Source organism: Juglans microcarpa x Juglans regia, chromosome 1S (assembly GCF_004785595.1).
Source record: "Juglans microcarpa x Juglans regia isolate MS1-56 chromosome 1S, Jm3101_v1.0, whole genome shotgun sequence".
Taxonomy (NCBI): Eukaryota; Viridiplantae; Streptophyta; class Magnoliopsida; order Fagales; family Juglandaceae; genus Juglans; species Juglans microcarpa x Juglans regia.
Window position 1 is genome coordinate 12,882,973 of NC_054595.1, and position 24,449 is coordinate 12,907,421.

Here is a 24,449-nt window from a genome sequence, read left to right on the forward strand (position 1 = left end):
TGGGGGCGGTAGGAACAATGTCACATCGCCAAAGCTTCTATTATTTTATTCATTTTGTCTCTGTTTTGTTTTGGACAATGCCTCCGTTTTTCTCATTTGTTTATTTATTATTTATTGCTTTTAACCATGAGGTCTATAATTCTCAAAGCACTTCCAACACACAACAGTAGACAGTAGTGGACCCAATCGAACTACTTATCTATAAGAGAAATTAAAAATAAAAATAAAACAGTCAGGTATATATGAATTGTTAATTTATTTTAAAGTACCAAAATGTTTTTTTTTTTTTTTGGTATCTTTGAAATTCAATTAATGTTTAAAAACAAGGAAAAAAAAAAACTGCCAAACCAGAAAAGCAGCACTGGCGTCACCATGGTAATATGGTATAGTCCGGTACAGTTACATGATATATCTGAACATTATAAGTCAATATACTTTTGAGTTGGATAGCAATTAGCCTATTACTTATTATATACACGCAAGTAGTTTTTTGGCTAATTGAAATTTTCTATTCCCAGAGCATATATAGTAAAATATTTATATCACATAATTAAATTTAAAAAAATAAATTATAAAATTTGAATCTTACAAATCAAATCTTACTATTTAAATTGTGACTAACTATTCTTTTTTCTCTCGATTGATCAGAAGTCTCGCATTTACGTTTTAAATCTCGAATCGTTATTTTAAATATTATTTTTAAATTGAACCAAGTGTTTTAAAATATTTCAAATATGTTAAATGTCTAAAATCATTTTTAATGGGGGATATTTTAGTATTATTGAACCAAGTCTAATTTTTAAAGTAAGCATATTCATATTTTTGGAGCCAAAATAGTATTTTGGGATTAATAAAACAAAGTTGTGTTTTAAATTTAGTCACATTGCATTTCTATCTCATTTTCATATTATTTACTTAGTTTAATTCTAAGTGTTAAATCTCTACCGTTGGATCAATCTGGAGACTCCTAAATGAAGGGTTGGGATTAAATCCTAAAATCCTAATTCCCCCTCTCCATTTTCCCTCTTCCTTCTCTCTCCTCCCCTTCCTTTAGCCTCACCCCTCTCTCTCTCCGATTCCTCTTCTTCCCTCGGCCTCCCAGCACTGCCACTGCAACCCATCGCTGGCGACGACCTCTTCACCCTAAAGCCTTCCCCTACTTCTCCATGCCCAGCCCGAGGCCCTCCTCTCTCTCTCTCTCTCTCTCTTCTTTGTTTCCTCACCCACGAGCTCAACCCTTCTATTCCCGATGCTGTCGTGACGTCACCAATCCCATGAGCCATCGCCTCGACCACCACCTCCCCTCCCCAAGTCTATCGATGCACACCCAGCCCTCCCAGATCCATGCCTCTCCTCCCTTTCCTTTGTTTTTCTCATTGTCGCTGCCTCCCTGTTGCCCCGAGTCACCTCCAGCCACGGTGATGGCCACCCACGACCACCCCTCTCGATTCTTCCTCCCTAGATCTCCCTCTTCCCCTTTTGTCGTGAGCCCAACCGTCTCCCTCAACCCCTCCCCCATGGCCCTTCCACCACTTTCAGCCACTCCGTAGCTGATATGAATCTGTGAGAATGGAATCCCTTGAACCCACAATCAATTTGAAAACTTATCTAAGAAAGTCACATCAAGTCAATGGATGGAGAATCTAAACCTGATGAGAACTCGTTTCAAGAACCTAAATTTTATTAAAATCTAGACCCATTGAAGAAACTGTATCAAGAACCCAGATTACAAGGAGGAACGTCACAAAGGTTATGATTTGCCTTTGATAAGTTCAAAATTTCAATCAAAAACAAGAGGAGATAAACTTAACTCACAATGAATAAATTCATCAAATTTCATAAGCTAATTAAAATGAGACTACAAAGAGTATTTAAAGCAAAACCTAATCAAACTCTAGTCAAAATAAATCTCCATCTTCAAAAAATGCCTCTGAGTGAATAGTGTCGGAGTTACAATACCGCGACCACAGTAACTCGCTACAGTACATCTTTAAATCCTAGTTCCTAAAAAGTAACTTTTCAAATAAACTCTTGGCCAAAATACAAGATCTTCCCAAAAACCCTAGTTCATAAGAAATAAGACATATGTGGGCCAAGCATCCTCAAATCTAATTATTCTAGACTAATTCATATAACTAATAAAATAAGCCCCTTTAATAAAATAATTAAGTCAAAGGCCTTCAATCATATAATCATAATAATATGTCATAATTTATGTTGCACTCTTTCATAACTTATATCGCGTGGATGATCACTGGATCTCATTTTTTCAAGCTCATCTTGAATATTCGGCTCTTGCTAGACTCGTCCCAAGTAAATTGCACCAATCATTACATTATTTTTTTGATCTTCTTAGCTCTTGATCTTGTAATTAGCTCATTTGGAACATGCAAATGATCTTTAAGTCTAGACCCACTTTGGTTCCCATCATTCCTCCTCTCCTCAAAAGGATTCGACCTCGAATCTCCACCTAGATCAAAGGAAAAAATGTTAGTAACATTAAAAATAGCAGAAATATGATACTTATATGGAAGATCCATTTGATATGCATTATCATTAATTTGTTCAATAATTTAAAAAAATCCATCCAAGCTACTCCTGTCATCAACAAGTAAAGGAATTAAATCTAAATGAGTAAATAGATTAAGTTTATAAATAATTTTAAAAGGTAAAAATTTAGTAGTAGCATGAACACTCCAATTATATGTAAACTCAACCAATGGCAAACAATACTCCCACAAATGTTCATGAAACACAACTAAAGTTTTCCTCACACCAAAATGACTACTCCAATTATATGCAAACTCAATAAAATGTGAATGATACTCCCGCAAACGTTCATGCAACACGTCTAAAATCTTATTTATACCAAAATGACCACTCCAATTATATACAAACTCAATGAAACGCAAATGATACTCCCGCAAACGTTCATGCAACAGGTCAATGTATGGCAAAAGATACTCCCACAAACATTCATGAAACATACCTAAAGATTTCTTTACACCAAAATGACCACTCCAATTATATGCAAATTCAATGAATGACAAGTAATACTCCCACAAACATTCATACAACACGTTAATGAATGACAAATGATACTCCCACAAACGTTCATGCAACATATTAATGAATGGTAAATGATACTCTCACAAACGTTCATGCAACATATCAAAAGTCTTCCTTACACCAAAGTTACCTAACAAACCACAATGTCTATCATACACAAGCAACATACGCATATAACTAGTAGGCACACAAAGTTTATTCTCTCTAAATAAGTATCAATCTAATTTATGAAACTTACCAAATGAGGCATTCTCACGTACTCCATACACACTAGCCAAGCCAACATAATTAACATAGAGTTTCTTATTATATTCAAGTCTTAATAACTTTACATCTAAAATGATGACAAGGACATACCTTCTTCCTAAAGCATCAACAACAAAAATTTTCTTATCTTGTGTGTACTTGATTTCACGAGGAAATGTCTCAATGAATTGCACCCACTTAACATACATTTTATCCAACTTACCTTTTTCCCTTTAAATGCACTAAGGACTCATGTTCTTCAACAAAAAATCGAGTAGGAATTGTCGCACTTGGCACAAAATCAATGTAGTATTCTATCTCCCTAATAAATGGCAATCTACTAAACATACCGCTAGGAAACACGACCTTATATCTCTGCAATAAAGACACAACAACACTAGGCAAAGATATGTCAAGTTTGTTAATATTAAAACTCGCCTTAGCATAAAAAACTCACTTTTCTCTTTATTTTTTCTCACTTTCTTCACTCTCTTTTTTATTTCCACACTCTTTCTTTTTCACTCTGTTTTTCCATTTCAATCTCTTTTTTCTTTTCACTTTCTTTTTTTCTGTCACTCTCTTTTTTCCTCTCAACTTAACAATTATTTTTCAACCCATTCTCTTTTTTTTTTTTTGAGGTCTCAACATCATTCTTATCTTCTTTTTTTTTCTCTCTCCTTTTCGGCCTCACTATTTCTTTTTTTTCTCAATCTCACCTTCATTTTTACTTTTTAGTTCAATCTCACTTTCACTCTTGCTTTTTAACTCAAACTCTTTTTCACTTTTTCTTTTTTGATCACTCTCACTTTCACTCTATATTTTTTTATCACTCTTATTTTCACTCTTTCTTTTTTTAGCAACCTTACTTTTAAGTTTCAATTGGTCCCCATGGACCTGTGTTGGAGTTAAATAAGCAAATTTGATTGTTTTTCCATCCTTTTCAAAACAGTACATATTCCTTAACCCATCATGGATCACCTTCATATCATATTGTCACGATTTTTCTAACAAAATATAGCGAGCATGCATAGACACTACATCACAAAGGACCATATTTGGTATTCTCCAATTGAAAAAGAAACAAAGGACCATATTTTGGTATTTTCCAATTGAAAAAGAAACTAACACTTGTTTATTTACACAAATCTTTCCACAATCACTCAACCACTACAACATGTATGGTTTATGGTGTTTCAAGGTAGGTAAATTCAATTTTTCAACTAAATTAGTGCTAGCCAAAATAATACAACTCCTCAAATCAATGATCATACTACTTACCTTATTGTAAATGTGGCATCTAGTATGAAAAATATTATCGCTCTGCTGCTCTGTATCATCCATCTTAATTTGTATATTTAGTGCACGTCTATCACATCTATTTTCAACACTAGATTCACGTTGCCTCCTATTTCTCCTGGCTTTTAGATTTCTAATTACCACATCTTGATGATTCATCCTATCTCTCACTTCACCCAATACCAAATTTAACCACTCAAACTGTTGTTGCATGGTTTGCAACACAAAAGATGAGTTATCTGCCATTCCTTTTGGTGAAAAGTCACTTTTATGAGACATCATAATGTGCTGCATAAAAAGAATGTTAGTGAAAAACCTCATACAATCTCTTACGTGTTTACACTCAAATAATAACACTCCAATCGTGTTTCACTCTTAATTGACTTTTTCACGATAATAGTCTCACACTCTCTTGCATTTTACCTCAATAGTTTTTCCACTCAAGTTCTTTAAGAACTAGTTGAACTAAAATCAAGACAATACAACATTGTATTATTCTAACCAGTAATATAGATCCAAGAAATAAGAACAAAAAATAAGGAATGAACAAAATGACACGGGACTCAATCGTGAAAATCAAGCAATTGAATTCCGGCACACAAGAATTGACAATGAAATAAAAGAGAATTAATGGAATGACACTCCAAGCAATTGACAAACTTAGAGATGCAAGAAACCCTAGAATTTTGAAACCCTAAGTGATGCAAATTTCAGTCAAACCAAAATCCCTAAGAATTTCGGCAGCCTACTTTTTGTTTTTATTTTATTTTTTATTTTTTAGCAACCCTAGAACAATGAACCCATAGAATCAAAATTAAAGATGCAAGAATTAAAAAATAAAATCAGACCTGATTGGAGACCTTGCTCTGAATACCAAATGATATAAACCTGCGGGAATGGAACCTTGAACCCACAATCAATTTGAAAACTCATCCAAGAAAGTCAAAATCAAGTCAATAGATGAAGAATCTAGAGTTGATGGGAACTCGTTTCAAGAACCTAAATTATATTAAAAACTAGACCCATTGAAGAACCTGTCTCAAGAACTCAGACTACAAGGAGGAATGCCACAAAAGTTATGATTTACTTTTAATAAGTTCAAAAGTTCAATCAAGAATAAGAGGAGATAAACTCAACGCACAATGAATAAATTCATGAAATTTCATAAACTAATTAAAATGAGTCTACAAAGAGTATTTAAAGCAAAACCTAATCAAACCCTAACCAAAATAAATCTCCATCTTCCAAAAATGCCCTTAAGTGAATAGTATCACAGCTACTGTACCATGACTACAGTAACTTGCTACAATACTTCTTTAAACCCTAGTTCCTAAAAAGTAACTTTCCAAATAAGCCTTTGGCCAAAATACAAGGCATTCCCAAAAATCTTAGTTCATAAGAAATAAGACATATGTAGACCAAGCATCCTCAAACCCAATTATTTTTGACTAATTCATATAACTAATAAAATAAGCCCCTTTAATGAAATAATCAAGTCCAAGGCCTTCAATCACATAATCATAATAATATGCTCTAATTTATGTTGCACTCTTCTGTGAATGATCACTGGATCTCCTTATTTCAAGCACATCTTGAATATTTGACTCTTGCTAGACTCGTCCTAAGTGGATTGTACTAATCATTGCATTGCTTTATTGATCTTCTTAGCTCTTGATCTTGTAATTAGCCCATCTGGAATATACAAAGGATTTTTAAGTCTAGGCCCACTTTGGTTTCCATCAGTAGCCCTTGCCACCACTTAGCACGACCTAGAAGCACCGCTCTGAGTTCCATCACCATGCCCCACTACCCTTGTGCGAGAAACCCTAGCTCCAGCCCCTTCCAGACAGCCTATATTTTAGGTCACGACAGTGACCACCAAGGGGTAATCACTGCCCAAACTAGTGGCGTTTGATACCACGGGGCCTTGTCGGACACCAAGCGGCGCAACGAGTCAACCCCAATGCATGGTATAATTCATATTCCTTCCCCTTGATAGTTTACTATGCTTGTGAAGTTTGATGGTGTTATGAATTATGAACTATGTGTTGTTGTTGTGATGTGTTATGTGATATAGTTGTGAAATGATAGGCATTAATGTGAAGTGTGTTCTGTTGTTACGAAGTGTGTTGTGTTGTGAAATGTGGATTGTGGTTGTGGTATAGTTTTGATGTGCAGTGCATTACAAAGTGTTGGGATAGTTGCATAGTTGTTGAGTGTTCTGTGGATATGCGGTGTGAAGTGTTGGGATTACTGTAAACGGTATTGTGGAGTAGCTATGAAGTGACAGGAGTTAAATGTAGAGTTGTGCTGTGAGAAGAATTGGGTGATTGGGTAGTTGTGCAGTAGCTGGATGCCATGTGAAATGATGGGATCGCGGTGCAGTTTCGAAGTGGTTGAGAATTGTGTAAAGTGTTGGGATAGTTATGTGGTTTGTGAAGTCTCATGATGTCAAGTAAAGTGTTAAGATTGTGAAGGTTGTAGAAGACTGTGAAGCATGATGATTGTATGGGTTTGAGTTGAATGTTAGTGTCAGGTGTATGAAGCTTATTTATACAAGCAGGCGTTTAGTGGATTATATATTGATCTTAGGTGATGAAAAGGATAAAGTACATGTGTAATTTGGTTTGATGCATGTGCTAGATAGATTTACCATATATAATGAATAATCTGTCTTAAACATGAGTATACAACGTTTAAACCTCAAGGTTGATTTAAAGTTGTGTATTATGTTTGGTTTAGATTACGATAAAGTGTTGGTTAATGTGTATGGATGAAGGAAATTATGTGTATTGACTCGGGTTGAGATGTATAACTTGATCGGTTCAAGTCATACATCAAGATGAAGGATTAATAGGAAGAGTATGCTAAAGGTGATAGTGTTTTTAACTTTAAAGTAGATCATGAGACTCACTTTAAATGATAAGCACTTGAAGTAGAATGTTGTGTTTGAAAGGTGACCTCAAGTGGGTCCCAAGCTATGGGTTCAAAAATTTTGAGAAACGTGATAAAGAAAAATATAGAGGATGAAATTGGATAGTAGAGTGTGTCTAAGTGAAGAAAGTCTAAGTCAAGAGTAGTTTATGTATTTTCTAAGTGTTAATTACTTATGCACTTGAGGAAGGGAATAATGTTAAGGCTATATATGCATATAGGTTACCATCTGACACGCACATAAGTAGACTACAATAAATGAGAATAGCATGGAGTCCAGGTAAATATTATTCATACTCTTATAGAGTTTTCTAATTATATGAAATGAAAATGAAAAACTTTTATGAAAAATGTTCTTTTATGCAATGAAATAGAATGAAATGATGTTTTATAAAAGTATGTTAAGTATTAATATTTAAAGGTATACGTATGTAATGACCTACTTTGGTAGCCCCTATTTATGCATCAAAAGTAATAGTTGCACGCATGTGAATATATGTTATATCTAATAGCTATTGTCTTTATTTTTCATGAAATAAAATGTTGAGATTTACGCTTGATGCTTTTAAATGATGTTTAGATGATACGATGAAAGTGTATTTAAATGAAATTATGAAATGAAGTTTAAACGATGATATGAAATGATATTTAATGGATGCTATGAAATGATGTTTATTGATGATGTTTTTACTTATGCTCTTAAATAATGTTTATGAAATGAAATGGACTGATGAATAAAAAAAAAATGAAATTACTGAAATGAATGAATGAATAAAAGGAAAGGAAATGAAATAAATGAATATATTAATATATGAAAATACATAACGGCCATGACTGAATGGATGAATGATGGTACCAATGGACTGGGTAGATTGCAATGTCGAGTAAGTAGTACTGGTAGTGCATCTAGTGCTACCCCTTACTGAAAGGGATTCCCAACCTATGGCCAAAGGCAGAATCTGGATCCAAAAGACTGCTAATCCCAACATACGGGGTGTAATAGTGTATATTGCGCAGAAGAAAAGTGATAATAGTTAAATTAAATGTTGTGTAATTATTTATCTCTTTATGAATGAATGTATAAGGGGTGAGAAATGTTTTTATGAGAAATAAAAACATTTTTAAAGAAAAACTCCACTTTGTAATGTTTTCAAAGGAAGTAGATGTTTTATATAAAGTATGAAGATGAATGATAAATGCATGAATGAAAACTTATGTTAGTATATTTTTATAGTATGAAGTAATGCTTACTAGTTGGTTTTTCTCTATCGGGTGGTATCCTTCTCTCTAAAACTCTCTCCCTTCTCTCTAGACTTCCTTCATAGATCCGACTAGAGGGGTAGGAGCTTTGGCTCCCTTCCCTTCCCTCCCTTCTCTTCTATGTAGTGTTTTGTTTTTGTGTATTTTCAGGCGAAATAAGAGAGAATCGTAGATTTGGGTCTTCCCGCCGCCCACAGGCCAGCACGCGCCCCACCATGGTGTTTTCCAGCTGCCGACCTTCAAGACCACCGAATGCTGCACCAAACAGAGCGGCGAGTATCCCGCACGCGCGGGTCGAAGTTCCGGCTTCGTTCGGTGTGCATGGCTTTCACGCACCACCGGGGGCCCTTTGCTAACACCACGCGCGGCGTTTCTGGAGTCTGTGAGTCCGGGATCTCCAAGGTTGATTTTCGGTTCTCTTCCCAGAGTGGCGCGTGTACTGCACGCGCCACAACAGCCTCTGTGCACTGCTTTTTCTTTTTTTTTTGTGCAGTATTTTTCTTTGTAGTTTCTATTATGTAATGTAGTTTCTAAGTAAATAAAAATCCAAAAATAGTAGTGCCTTCGGACTTTGGTTTGAATGGAGTAGTAGTCCCCCCTCCTCGTTGACGGGGTTTGGTATACCCTATCTCGCTTAGTCGGGGTATGGAGCTTTGTAACCTCTGTCGTGGATAGATGTGGTATTTTTCTCTAAGATCTAGGTATTTAGAGATTTACCGTCTGGACTAGACCATGTCAGTTACGAAAATGTACTAGGAAGTTACTAACGATTGTAATTGGCTTGTTTTTCAAGTCAACTTTGTAAGTCCTCTCTTAATGAAGGGTAATATCCGTTTTATAAAAAAAAAAAAACAAAAAAGGTAATGTTTACTGAGTATTTGATTCATTTTATTTTTATATATGTCCCTCCCCTCTCATAAACAAAATGAGTAAGAAGCGTCAGAACAGACAAGACCCAAAAGAAGAGTGACAGAAGTCTAGGCCTATTTTAATATATAAAGTATGTTTTAATTTTAAACATAGATTCTTTTATATCTTGGGAAGGAAAATAATAAGTTTTAAAAGAGTCAGTAATTCCTGTCTCTTTTTCTTAAATTAATTTTTGAAATTCCACCACAAGGATGAACACGTTACATAAATGATGTAGATGGTGTGATTTATATACCAATAGAATAATTTATAAAATGTGAATCCATATCTCGTCTGTATAAATGCTTTGATGTAAATCTAGGTTGTCAAGGAACTTGTGAACCTTGCTTTTATTGCTGCAATAAAATTGGCTTATCGGTGTTTTTCAATGCTTTTTTCGTTGCCTAGTGTGGATTCAGATCCTTAATGAGGTTCATTTAACTGGGAAATATTGATTATACATCAAAATGTTGCTAAAACAGTATGAAAGGGAAAAAAAAAAATTATTGGTAAACTCATTGACACATTAAGTTATTTATCAGAATGACAAGTCATATTAGCATTAAAAAACAATTTTTTTTTTAATTTTTTTTTTATAATTATGTGAGTCTTATACTGCTTGATATTTTTACGCATAAATTTTCAAATGACAATTTGAAAAATATTGTTCAGCATACGGATGAGGATTAGTTTGGAAAACTTTGTCCTAACAGCAGAACCAGCTCAATAGGTTTTGAGGCTTAAGGCTAAAATTTTTAGTGAGACTTTTTTTTAAGATAAAATTAAATAAAATTATTTTTATTTTTATATTATATTTTTATTTAAAAATAATTCCTATCGTTTTGTAAAGTAAAATTATTGATTAAGATTTTATACTACATTTTCAACTAATAATTGACTTAATCTTTATTAGGAAATTTTTGATTTAGAGAGAATTTTATCAAATTTAGTTTTATAAGTACTTTAGACTCTTAAACACAATTATAATCATTATTGTCAATAAAGTTCTATAAACAACTTACACATTTGAAAAAAAAGTGGGCCATTACCTCTTCAAAGAATTATATAAAAACTTTTTTATGAACACTGAAAAATTAGATTTTACTATTTATAATTTTTACATTAATTATATATTAAACTAATAATGACAAAAGAGAAGTGTATTGTTAGAAGGAGAATAGGTAAAATAATAATTATCTGTGATACTTTTAAAAATAAATAATGACATAATATCTATTTGATCTTGTTTATATTCTCATTCTTATTGAGTTAATTAAAGTTTTTTATTGGATATATATTTTTTTAGAATTCTACTTTTTATATATATATATATATATATATATATATTTTAGGTCTTTTTCTATTAGGGGCCTTAGGCAATTGTCTAGATTGTCTAATGGAAGAGCCAGCCCTCCTTAACAGTAGCATGAGCTGCCCCAAATTTGGGGACAATAATAAAACAAAAACAAAACTACGGAAATTAAGGGCTTGTTTGGATAGAGTAATGATCTCATTTCATATTATCATTACAATTTTTTTAAATTTTTATACAAAATATAAAAAATAATTTAATTTTTTTAAATTCTAAAATAAAAATAATATTAAAAAATAATATTTTAATAATATTTTATTTTATTTATTTAAAATTATCTAATCTCATCTCACTATCTAAACTATCTTAACGTGTAAAAATAAATCCAAAAGTCAAGAGAAAGAAAGAAACATAACTTACCATGAAAGTGCACTCAAAATCATCATGTGCTTAGGTGACGGACTGATTGACATTTCCAAAGTCAATCCACTGGATATAGCTAGAAGAGCAGGCAGGGTAGCTGCCCTCAAGGAAAATTTACACTGGAGTTCTTCAAAATTTAGATAAATTATAGGTCAGATATTTAGGGTGCGTTTGGTTACCAAACTCATCTCAACTCATTTCAATTTATCATTACAACTTTTTCAAATTTCAATACAAAATATAATAAACAATTCAACTTTTTTAAATTTTAAAATAATAATAATATTAAAAAATAATATTCTAACAATATTTTATCATCACAACTCAACTCAACTCAACTCACTTCAACATCTACACACACCCTTAGAGTGCGTTTGGATGTTAAAGTGAGTTGAGTTGATAAAATATTATTAGAATATTATTTATTATTATTATTATTGTTTTGAGATTTAAAAAAGTTGAATTGTTTATTATATTTTGTGTTGAGATTTGAAAAAGTTGTAATAATGAGTTAAGATGAGTTGAGATGAATTATATTTCCAAACGAAGCTTAAATATACTCAAAACAGTTTTCCGGTTTTGACATTTAGATAGATTTAGGGCTCTAGGATTATGGTCCGAACTAGAAAAATCAGCCAAATCAAATGGTTTGGATCGATAGTCTTATTCGTCAGTCTCGATTCTAATATGTAGAAAAATTCAGTAATCTGTCTATATTTTTAGACCGGACTGGACCGAAACTGACCGAATGTATATATAGATATATATATATATTTCTAAATACTTATATATATAATATATTATTTTATATAATAATTGTATAGGTTAATTATGTAATTTTCATCTAAGGGATCAATTTTGACCATATAAAATGTTAAATAATCTATGCTATTAATTAATTAATATATCATATGATAAATCATGTTATTATGTATAGATACATACTGTACTATCTGCACCTAATTAAAGTAATTATGTAATTTTTTTTATGATATTAAGTTGCAAGTAAATATGAAGAATATAATATATATAAAATTAAATTATTTAATATTCATTAACCATATATAAAATGTTAATATGATATTAATCAACTAATATATCATATGATGAATAATGTTATTATATATAGATAAATACTCTGCTATTTACACATAATTAATGTAATTAGGTCATTTTTTTTAAGATACCTAATTTGCATATTAGCATGGAGAATCTACAGACAATGAAATTAATTAATATTCATTAATCATATATATTAAGACCATTATGAATACTAAGTTAGTAAGTTAGTAACTGTTAACATCATAAATTGATAAATATAAATATAATTAATTTTTTTTAATAAGTTAGTTATATAATCCACATAAAAGAGCTCACTTAATTTTAGTTGGACTAATTTAATTAATTTTTCTTTTAAAAAAAGATAAAAAAAAAATTCATGATCCAAATCAGACTGATTAGACCAATAGCTAACGGTTCAGTTCGGTCTATTAGGATAATCGGTCCAGTCTGGCAAAAATGATGGATTGAAATTCTCGATCCATGACCCTCCGAACTGGACTGATTACACCCCTAAATAGATTACTCTATATTTAAAAATGAACTGTTTAATTCTCATATTTGCTACAACTCGTGTTATTCTTTTGTTACAAATATATTAAAATAAATGATATTTGCTGTCATAGAATGTATAAGTTTCGTACATTCCCTTTAAAATAAGTGGGTAACTCTAAGACTCATGAAAAAAATCATTGCACTCTATTTTTTTTTTTTATCAAAAAAAGCGTATGAGATTTGCATACTCTAAGACTATATCTAGCATTAATCATATATATTAAACCCATTTACGAAAAGTCCATCACATGGATAGTAACTCACACCCACACCAATAAAAACGCACATGTTAAGTACATAAAAATTTAAAATTTTAAACTTTTAGCTTTGCTTTGCTAGAATTGTTAAAATTTAAAAATTTAATAACTTTTAGCTTTGTTAGAATTGCCTAATGGAGTTTGTATCTTGTGTTTTTTTTTTTTTTTGTTAAAATATATCTAAGGAGGCATTTTAAAGCGCGGGATGATAATGTTATCGTGTCATCAAAAACAAACAGGGCATGCTTTATTCACAACATGAGTGCAATCTATGGTTTATTATGATTCCAAATCCAAGCACCGCTGAAAGGCTGTAATTACTAATAATTCAACCACCCCACTCGCAATTCCCTTCTTTATCTACACGCTTATCTTTTAAGAAAAATAGCAGTCCTTACTTTTATTTTTTATCTTTTTTTTTTTTTTTTTTTTTTTTTTTCTCTCTCAATAGATTGTGGTGTAGGACTGCTGAAGAACTCATATTTTAAACCGTAAAATAAAGGATAAATATTTATCATTCTTTTTATTATCATTATCTTAACATCTCTTAATGTGAAATTAAATGATATGCTCACAAGTAAAATATAATAAATAGTATCTAATAATTTAATACCACATAATAGAATAATGAGAGGGTAATAATAAAAGAGGGATGCTACTCATCATCCCACACCACACACTTTAAATATTTAAAAAAAATATTTATTTTATTTTATTCTTACTAAACTAATTGAGTTGTTATACTCATCATCCATACACCACATACCGGAAGGGAGGAAAGAATGATTCTTGGCCCACATTGATAATTCGAGCATTGATACGGTGCTCTTCATGTTCATCAATAAAATATTAATAAATAAAGAGAGACATAGATATTTACATGGTTTGGCATAAAAACCTATGTCCACGTGTTGTTTGGGAGCAAAATCCACTATAATATATGATTTTACAATTTCTCATGACCTTACATATTGCTTAATACAATAGAGAAATTTAAGATTTTAGGAGGTTGAAGACGGTACCTCCATTGAGAGAGATCTAGTGGAGTCGTTACGTGTGGTAGAGTTTGTACTGTGGAGAGTCCCCTTCATTTGTAGAGATCTCCTCATTCTGTAGAGATCTATTTTCTTTATTTAAATAATTGAGTCCAACTTGCATTTTGAAACTTTTTCTTTCTAGGAGTCTGAGCTATATACTTTTAGTTTATATATTTCTTGTCTTATCTCTTAGATTGATCTCTTTGCTTATTATTAGTGATAGATTTTCAATAGATTGGAGCCGATCAATTTTGTCTTTAACAAGAGGTGTGATGTGTGAAATGATAAGTATAATTTTTCATAATAAAAAGAATGATAAATAATATTACTCCAAAACAAATTGCTATCCAGAATTCCGAATTTTGTAGAGAAATACATAGCTAACATAGTCGGTCCAGCATCAACATGCAGACGACCATACGGTTTTTCCAATTTTCTTTTCTTTTTAATTTAACTGAGAAGATGAAGGTGGGTTGAGATCGAGAAAATTGATTTTGCTACGATCATCATAATTGAATAAGACTATGATGATGGTGTAGTATGTAGAATTTTTCAAATAATATAATAAAAAAAATTCTATTTTCAAGCTAGTGTGGATAACACACTTAGCAAAGCGTACATGGCATAATTTGATTTGTAAGAAAAATTTTAAAACTTAATTCAATTCAAATCTACTATGCAAGTGATATGAATGATGTTGTTTATGTGTGTCTTGTAAGCTTGTAAATGTGGTATTTCTATCACTATTGGAACGTATTTTATTTTTTTAACAAAAACTTAAAAATAATGAGAGTGAAATATTGGTGTTGTACGTAGAATTCTTTATAAAATAATTTAAAGTTCAGAAAAAAAAAAAAAAATCAAAGGGTCAGAAAGAGTTTTCGAGAGATAATTTTTGTGTTATGATAATCAACCACCAAAAGGTTTGCAGACACATCAGTTGGTGACTTATTACCTAATCATAATCTTGCCAGGGAAATTGCTCCACTTAATCAAAACAGAGTATAAAGTATAATCTAAAAGTAAGCTGTTTGTGATTATATGCTTTTAGAGAGTAAGCTAAAGATGAAGCAAGAAGCTTAGACTTCCTAATCACACTTATTTATGCAAAAAAGGTCAATGTTAGTTAGGTTAATCTACTACAACAAAAATCTCCAAAACAAGTTTTACCAAATCTGCGGATTCTTGTTCCTTCAAACTTGCCCTAATTATATATATCCTTGAATATATTTAAATTGAGTGAGCGTGCGGTGGGTGCAAAATTTGTGTCAAATTAAAGTATGAAAACGATGAAGTGGCATGACAACAATAAAAGAAAAAAAAAAAAAAAGAATTGAGAGAGATGAAAAAGTAAAAAGAAAAGAAAAATTAAAAATGAAGTAAAAAACCATAAATAGCTTACATAATCTTTAAGAAGAGAAATGATTGAGTGTAAAAAAAAAAAAGAAAAGGCTTAACTATTATTATTTTTCTTTAAAAATAAAGGCTTAAGGGTAAAAATAAGAGGCAGAACTTTAAAGCGTATCTATTCTCTGTAAATAAAGAGGGAGCTTGTATTTTTTTTTTTTTTTTCTTCTTGGTACTTGAATGGACGAAAATATCCTCCAATATGCGGTCTAGCTTCAGCTTATTTGATTACCTTTTCGGTAATTAGGCATTATTCCTAGAGCCTAGAGGAAGGACTGACGGTCCTGAGAAATCATGCCTAAACCCATTGAGAAAAGTGATTCGCCTTCCAACTGAGGGCGATTAAGAACTAGTAGATCGGTTGGAAAATCTACCCGTGTATCTGTGGTTTTTTGTTAAATTGCTTGCACAGGATGGCCTTGGCATGGCCATCTGTTGTTCCTAACTTCCCCCAAAGTGTTTGAATACATAGTCTTCTCACACTCATCTGAGGAGTCACGTAGTCTCGCTTGGTCCAGTGTGTTAGTGCAATATTGCAGTCATTTTTTGCTTCAAATCAAATTGGTAGATTCTTTTCCATCTTTACCCTTGGTCCCTTGCCATCCACCGTCTGTTTCGATAGATCTATGATTTTATGGGCATTTTACCACTTCCGCTGATTACACTTGCTTCCATCACATCTTAGCCAAATAGGCATCCCCTCTCAATCATATCCAATATCAAAGAGGATGGCCTTTTCCTTCTTCCCACCATTCGAAGATGGTTAAGGACCGATGACCATGAAAAATCATGCCCAAACCTAGTGAGGAAATCCCATCTTCCTTCTATGCCAGCGTGAGCAAGAACTAGTGGATCAGCTGGCAAATCTCCATGTGTATCTTTGGTCATAAGTTACAATGCTCGCATGGATGGCCTTGACCGGCCATCTGTTACAGTGCCTGCACAGGATGGCCATCTGAGAAATTAACTCTTCTCCCTGGTGATAAAGTTCAAATCATCTTCAAAGCCACTATTGGGTCCCTAGTGATAGATAGTGGTCCCTAGTGGATATAATATGAACGGGGTCCGGCCCTTTAAAAACTTATCACCAATAACAAAGAAAGAGATAAAACAAGAAAGACATAAAGCAAATAAATAAGGCAAATGATATAAGGCAAGTATGACTCAACTTCTCCAAATAATGAAATAAGCCTCTATAAAAGGAGAAGATCTCTACAAGTCTCCAAACTTCTTGACACACACTCATCCTGTGACGCCTCTAGATTTTGTTTGGGATCCAATGGAATTTAAAGCGTTGAGACATGCAACATAGAGTTACCTGTCCCCGTTTATGACAATTAAAGATACAATACACCTAGTATGCATCTAGCAATATGCAATATTTGCAGTGGATAATTTTTTCCTTTGAGCAATACATAAAGTACTAGAATGCTAATCCCAGACTTAAATACTTATCCATAACTATTTACATATACCGAATTCACATAAACCATTTAGAGACTAGTTTAAACCATGTATGAACAAAAGTAGGGTCCCTACAACATGGGCCCTCTCAAACCTCAAAAGAGAAGTACTTAGTACATATTATAACTGATTCACTAAAAAATGAGCAGCACAAAGGCTATCCCAAGTGCAGGAGGATGTCGCGTAATAATTAGAAATAAATTTTTAGATCATCTTCTCAGAGAAAGTTACTTAAAATCAAACTCGTTTAAAATGGTGAAAATATTCACAAAGAGAAAATAAAAATAATGGTATGTGCAATGAATGGAAGTGTGCAACAAGAATGAAAAGGGGACTAGTCATGGACTAGATTTATATTTTTGGATTTTTGAGTGTCGAAATGAAATGTAAAAGACTAACAAATTGAAATTAACAATCAAAGAATCAACTAAACTGAACAATCTTAATTAATCTGAAAATTAAACAATAAAACTGAAATTATTTAAGTCCTAATTAAATTTTAATCAATCTAATATGCAATGGAACTAACAGATTAATAAAACTAATCTAAGAATTAAACTAGATTAGAAAGTAATTGACAAAATACGAATTGAGAATTGAAAAGCTCCAAAATCAAGATTCTAGAGTTCATCCTTATATTCAATTCACAAATTCTCAAAATCAATCCATAGCAATTGTAATCACTATTAAATGAAAGTTTAAAGAAGTGAGAAAAATAAATAACACGAAGTAAATAAACAGCAAATAAAATGCCAAAAAATCTAAGCCAAATATCTCAAAAATATTCCATAAACTTTAAACTGAAATTAAATAAAAAGTAGGGAATGAAAAGAGCAAGCCAAATAAATGGAGATGGAGATGAGAAGCAGTGGAGGAGAAGGCTGGAGCGCAGCAGTTGGATCCTCGAGATTCTTCAAGCGGTGCTGCGTGTAACACCCCGTAAATTAGTGCATTTTTAATGAAGCATTTTTATTTATTTATTCAAAATTTATTCTCTTATTTTATAATTATCGGGTATTTTAAATGGGTTATTTTATGATCTTTAAATTGTGGGAATTAAATTGTTATGTTTCCTTAATATTTATTTATTGTTGTACATATAAATTGTTCTACTTTAAAATTAATTGATTGTGGAATTTAATTATTTTATTTTCATTGTATCATTACGTTTAAATTATTTTAATTGATTTGCTGTTTTAAAATCATTTCCGTCGGATCATTTTCGTGACTCAAGATGTGAGGACTGAACCTCATTTCTTTGACTCCATTTTCTCTTTCCTTTTTTTTGTTCTTTTTTTTTTTCTTTTCATCTTTTCCTTTTTTTTTTCTTTTTCCCCTGCTTTCCCCCCTCCCTGCGCGACCCAGCTCCCTCTCTCTCTCCCTCTCTCTCTCCGTTCGTCCGTCACCTTCACCCAGACCGCCGCCGTCGCGCCGCCGTGCTTGACACCGCTCGGCCGACCAGCTCCCCCTCCCTCCAGCCACCTCACCCCCCAAATCCCAGCCCCTACCTCGCCGCCGGTAGCCCGCCGCACCCCACGAAGCCGCGACATTCTTTGCGCCGTTGCGCCGCCGTCGCGCCACCTCCGGCCACCATTTCTTCACTACTTCATCCCCGACCTCCTAGCAACCCAATGGACCCAACCCCAGCTCCGATCCGTCACCGGTGAAGCCCCACCAAGCCCATTTTCGATTTGTGCATCTTTGGCCTAAAACCACCCCTTGCGCCGCCACCCACGGCAAACCACAGCCACCATTGGCTTCACCGACCTCTCTAAGCCCTACCCTATCAATTTCGGGTCTTAGTTTGTCCCTGTTGAAAAGTGGGTATTTGAGACCCACGGCCACAGTGTATTTTATACTGTGTTGTTGCTGAGTCGTTACCTTTTGCAACTCCGTGATCCTCCAGAAATCATATTATAGCGCTGTAAGTATTTTTTCTTAAAGAATTTTCGTGATTTAAATATATTTTTGCACTAACACATATTATCTGTGAATTGGTTTGTTTTGCCAGACTGAGTCCGAGGAGTTTCGGGGGTCGGATGGATTGTGGACGGAGTTGTTGTGTGTTTGTTTGCATTGTGAATTGTGGTTGCTGGTTGTTGGTTATGGCTTGTTCATGTACATCGCATATTGCACGCATGATCATGTTTGTAAAGAAAACTGAGTTTTCGCATGATTGCATACATGTTCATGTGTTTATTGAAAATTGAATTCTCATGTGAGTAAAAGGAAAAGAGACTGTAGGGATGGTGGTAAGCAGGGATGGTGGTAGAGTCCCGCCTGCGATTCCCGCCTACGGTGCACGCGATAGGGATGGTGGTAAGCAGGGATGGTGGTTGTGTCCCGCCTGCGATTCTCGCCTACGGTGCACGCGGTAGGGATGGTGGTAAGCAGGGACGGTGGTAGAGTCCCACCTGTGATTCCCGCCTACAGTGCTCTGTTAAGTATTCATTGTGTGTAAAGGAATTGTAGGAATAGTGGTAAGCAGGGATGGTGGTAAGCAGGGATGGTGGTTGTGTCCCGTCTGTGATTCCCGCCTACGGTGCACGCTGTAGGGATGGTGGTAAGCAGGGACGGTGGTAGAGTCCCGCCTGCGATTCCCGCCTACAGTGTCTGATAAATAGTTTGTTTTGTGTGAATCATTTTCTGGGAAAATGACAAACTATATTTTTGGGCCAAAATGGGATTTTTGGCGTGTGTTGGAAATAATCATTTTTTGGAAAAAATGGTATTTTATGACTAAATGTATTTTGTCTTATTGTTGGTTGAATTAATGTATTTTTATCCCGAGAGTTGTTTGGTTTATACTTACCTGTGGTACCATTTTATGGTATCGCAGATTTTGATGCAGATGATGATGACGAGCCTTAGCTTGGCTCCGTTGGTGGAGTGATCTGGGATTGCTCCTGTTTAGTGAGTTATGTTTTTATCAATTTATATATTGCATTTGTAATATATTTGGGATGACTGTATAACTCTTTAAAGATAAATTGTGTTGAATATTTGTATTTAAAATTCTGGTACTTAGTTGACTATTATAATATCCGCTGTGAATTTTTATTGTGCATCTTTGCATGTTGCACACACACTTGAGCACTTTTCGTTGGGATGCATGACCGTATTGTCATCATCCCGACGTCACGATTCCTGTTCTTTTGTACGTGGGAGTCGGGGCGTCACAGGTGGTATAAGAGCAGTTCGGCTCTGAGTAAACCCACATGTCCCTTAGGTAAAGTTCCAGAAATTTTTATTTTTAAAGTTGTAAGTTAAATTATTTAATTTAAAGTATATTATTCTAATTGCTTTATTTATATTATTTTATTGTTACTTTGGTTGGTTATTTATTTTATTTTATGTTACTTTATTTTGTTTAACCATGTTATTTTATGGTAGGCCATTTTAGTTGTCTCTATTATTTTATTGTGTACTACTTCATTGTTTTCTTCATTTTGTCTTATGATATTTTATTGTTGGTTTTATTCTATTTTATTTTATGTTGTATTGTCGTATTTTAATTTATTTTGCTACAGTTGTATTTTAATTTGCTTGATTTGAAGTGGGGTTAAAGGTTGTGCTATGGCAGGAAGATGGTACGACTGTGAATGCCATTGTTAGGCTTGAATATTTAGTATAGTCGGCTTGAACTTTTATCGGCTTGGGTTGTTTTCATTATATCGCGGATTGAAGGGAACGACATGGTTTGGGTGAACTCTTTGGAGTAGGAACTCACGTTGCTGCTAAGGAGGGGAATAGTTTTAAATCGCTTAGGTTAATTGAGGTTGTAGCCTCCGTAAGAAAAAAATTATGTAGTGAGTTTATGGAGTAGGAGGTTGTAAGTTCAACGAATTTCAAGGTTAGATTTTTGAGAATGTCATCTAAGGTTTGAGGTCCCACAATTTTTAGGAAATAAGTTTATTGGATTTAAGGTGGTAGGTTCAACAAGCAATTAATGAATTACTTAGATTAGAAATTTTCGATCTTGTCGACCTTGATAAGCAATTTGGTAACATTTGGAGTTTTAGAATTTACAAGTTTTATAAGGTGAATGTTTAAGAATTAAGGTCATTGATCTTCAAGATTTCAGGAAATGATTTTTATCTGGTTAAGGTTTTAGAATTGCAGAGTTGAATGACTGAATTAAAATGGGATTGATCAGAGTTGAGTTACTAAATATGAGAATTTTTCAGTAGAGAACTTCTTTGGAGATGGAAGGTAATGATCTAGTTTGGGTATTTTCTGAGGATTGAAGATGTTGATCTAGTTCAGATAATGATTGTTTTTAGCTCGAAGTTAGTGACAGGTTGAGGATTTAATCTGTATTAATTTTAAGGAATAATAGATGGTGCGGACGTAGGAAATGATTCTTGTTGATTTCGAGGATATGGGCCCGAATAATAGAAATGGTAGTGATGGATCGCTTGCACGTATGGAGGATTATTGGTTCTAGCTAAGTGTGCATGAGATCGAATGCGTAGTAGTGGTGAGTGTGTATGCATTTCGGAGAGTACAGGGGTCGTTGTCTCATTTTTGGCTTGGAAGAAATGTCTTAGGTAGGTGTTGAAGATGAATAAATACAATAGTATTAAATTCTAGAGATTTTGACTTAGAGTTTTTGGTGAGTCAATCGGAGTGTGTAGTCGAAGTGGGTTACTCAATGGAATGAAGGTGGGCAATAATTATTGTGATTATCTTCAGGAATTAATTGTGACTTGAGGTTACCTAAATTTTGAGGCTATACTTTCCTTTGGTGGATTGATGATTAACTTTGGGAGTAGGCATTAGGTTACTGAAGGTCGAATTCAATGGAGGTTTAGAAGTTGTAGCATAGGAGTTGATTGAGGTTAGCACTAATTATTGTATGGAGTTATTAATCATTGGAATTTATTGGATTTATATTAAGGTTCTTGTAAAAATGGAGATTTTGGATAACATAGCCACCCTAGGAATACTAGACGTAAGATGCCATTGGAAGTCTAATGTGAGTATGATGGAATTGCCTATGGAAGTAGACTTGAGAGAGCATTACTTACGCTTTTGGGCGTTGGTGATGGCATGTTGTCTCAAGCGTGTTCTGGTTGTATCATGTATCCTGTTTTAGCGTGATGTTTGACTCTACAAATTTCGAGGACGAAATTTTATTTTAAGGGGGGAGCATGTAACACCCCGTAAATTAGTGCATTTTTAATGAAGCATTTTTATTTATTTATTCAAAATTTATTCTCTTATTTTATAATTATCGGGTATTTTAAATGGGTTATTTTATGATCTTTAAATTGTGGGAATTAAATTGTTATGTTTCCTTAATATTTATTTATTGTTGTACATATAAATTGTTCTTCTTTAAAATTAATTGATTGTGGAATTTAATTATTTTATTTTCATTGTATCATTACGTTTAAATTATTTTAATTGATTTGCTGTTTTAAAATCATTTCCGTCGGATCATTTTCGTGACTCAAGATGTGAGGACTGAACCTCATTTCTTTGATTTCATTTTCTATTTCCTCTTTTTTTTTCTCTTTTTTTTCTCTTTTCATCTTTTCCTTTTTTTTTCTTTTTCCCCTGCTTTCCCCCCTCCCCGCGCGACCCAGCTCCCTCTCTCTCTCTCCCTCTCTCTCTCTCCGTTCGTCCGTCACCTTCACCCAGACCGCCGCCGTCGCGCCGCCGTGCTTGACACCGCTCGGCCGACCAGCTCCCCCTCCCTCCAGCCACCTCACCCCCCAAATCCCAGCCCCTACCTCGCCGCCGGTAGCCCGCACGCACCCCACGAAGCCGCGGCATTCTTTGCGCCGTTGCGCCGCCGTCGCGCCACCTCCGGCCACCATTTCTTCACTACTTCATCCCCGACCTCCTAGCAACCCAATGGACCCAACCCCAGCTCCGATCCGTCACCGGTGAAGCCCCACCAAGCCCATTTTCGATTTGTGCATCTTTGGCCTAAAACCACCCCTTGCGCCGCCACCCACGGCAAACCACCGCTACCATTGGCTTCACCGACCTCTCTAAGCCCTACCCTATCAATTTTGGGTCTTAGTTTGTCCCTGTTGAAAAGTGGGTATTTGAGACCCACGGCCACAGTGTATTTTACACTGTGTTGTTGCTGAGTCGCTACCTTTTGCAACTCCGTGATCCTCCAGAAATCATATTATAGCGCTGTAAGTATTTTTCTTAAAGAACTTTCGTGATTTAAATATATTTTTGCACTAACACATATTATCTGTGAATTGGTTTGTTTTGCCAGACTGAGTCCGAGGAGTTTCGGGGGTCGGATGGATTGTGGACGGAGTTGTTGTGTGTTTGTTTGCATTGTGAATTGTGGTTGTTGGTTATGGCTTGTTCATGTACATAGTATATTGCACGCATGATCATGTTTGTAAAGAAAATTGGGTTTTCGCATGATTGCATACATGTTCATGTGTTTATTGAAAATTGGATTCTCATGTGAGTAAAAGGAAAAGAGACTGTAGGGATGGTGGTAAGCAGGGATGGTGGTAGAGTCCCGCCTGCGATTCCCGCCTACGGTGCACGCGATAGGGATGGTGGTAAGCAGGGATGGTGGTTGTGTCCCGCCTGCGATTCTCGCCTACGGTGCACGCGGTAGGGATGGTGGTAAGCAGGGACGGTGGTAGAGTCCCACCTGTGATTCCTGCCTACAGTGCTCTGTTAAGTATTCATTGTATGTAAAGGAACTGTAGGGATGGTGGTAAGCAGGGATGGTGGTAGAGTCCCGCCTGCGATTCCCGCCTACGGTGCACGCGATAGGGATGGTGGTAAGCAGGGATGGTGGTTGTGTCCCGCTTATGATTCCCGCCTACGGTGCATGCTGTAGGGATGGTGGTAAGCAGGGACGGTGGTAGAGTCCCGCCTGCGATTCCCGCCTACAATGTCTGATAAATGGTTTGTTTTGTGTGAATCATTTTCTGGGAAAATGACAAACTATATTTTTGGGCCAAAATGAGATTTTTGGCGTGTGTTGGAAATAATCATTTTTTGGGAAAAATGGTATTTTATGACTAAATGTATTTTGTCTTATTGTTGGTTGCATTAATGTATTTTTATTCCGAGAGTTGTTTGGTTTATACTTACCTGTGGTATCATTTTATGGTATCGCAGATTTTGATGCAGATGATGATGACGAGCCTTAGCTTGGTTCCATTGGTGGAGTGATCTGGGATTGCTCCTGTTTAGTGAGTTATGTTTTTATCAATTTATATATTGCAT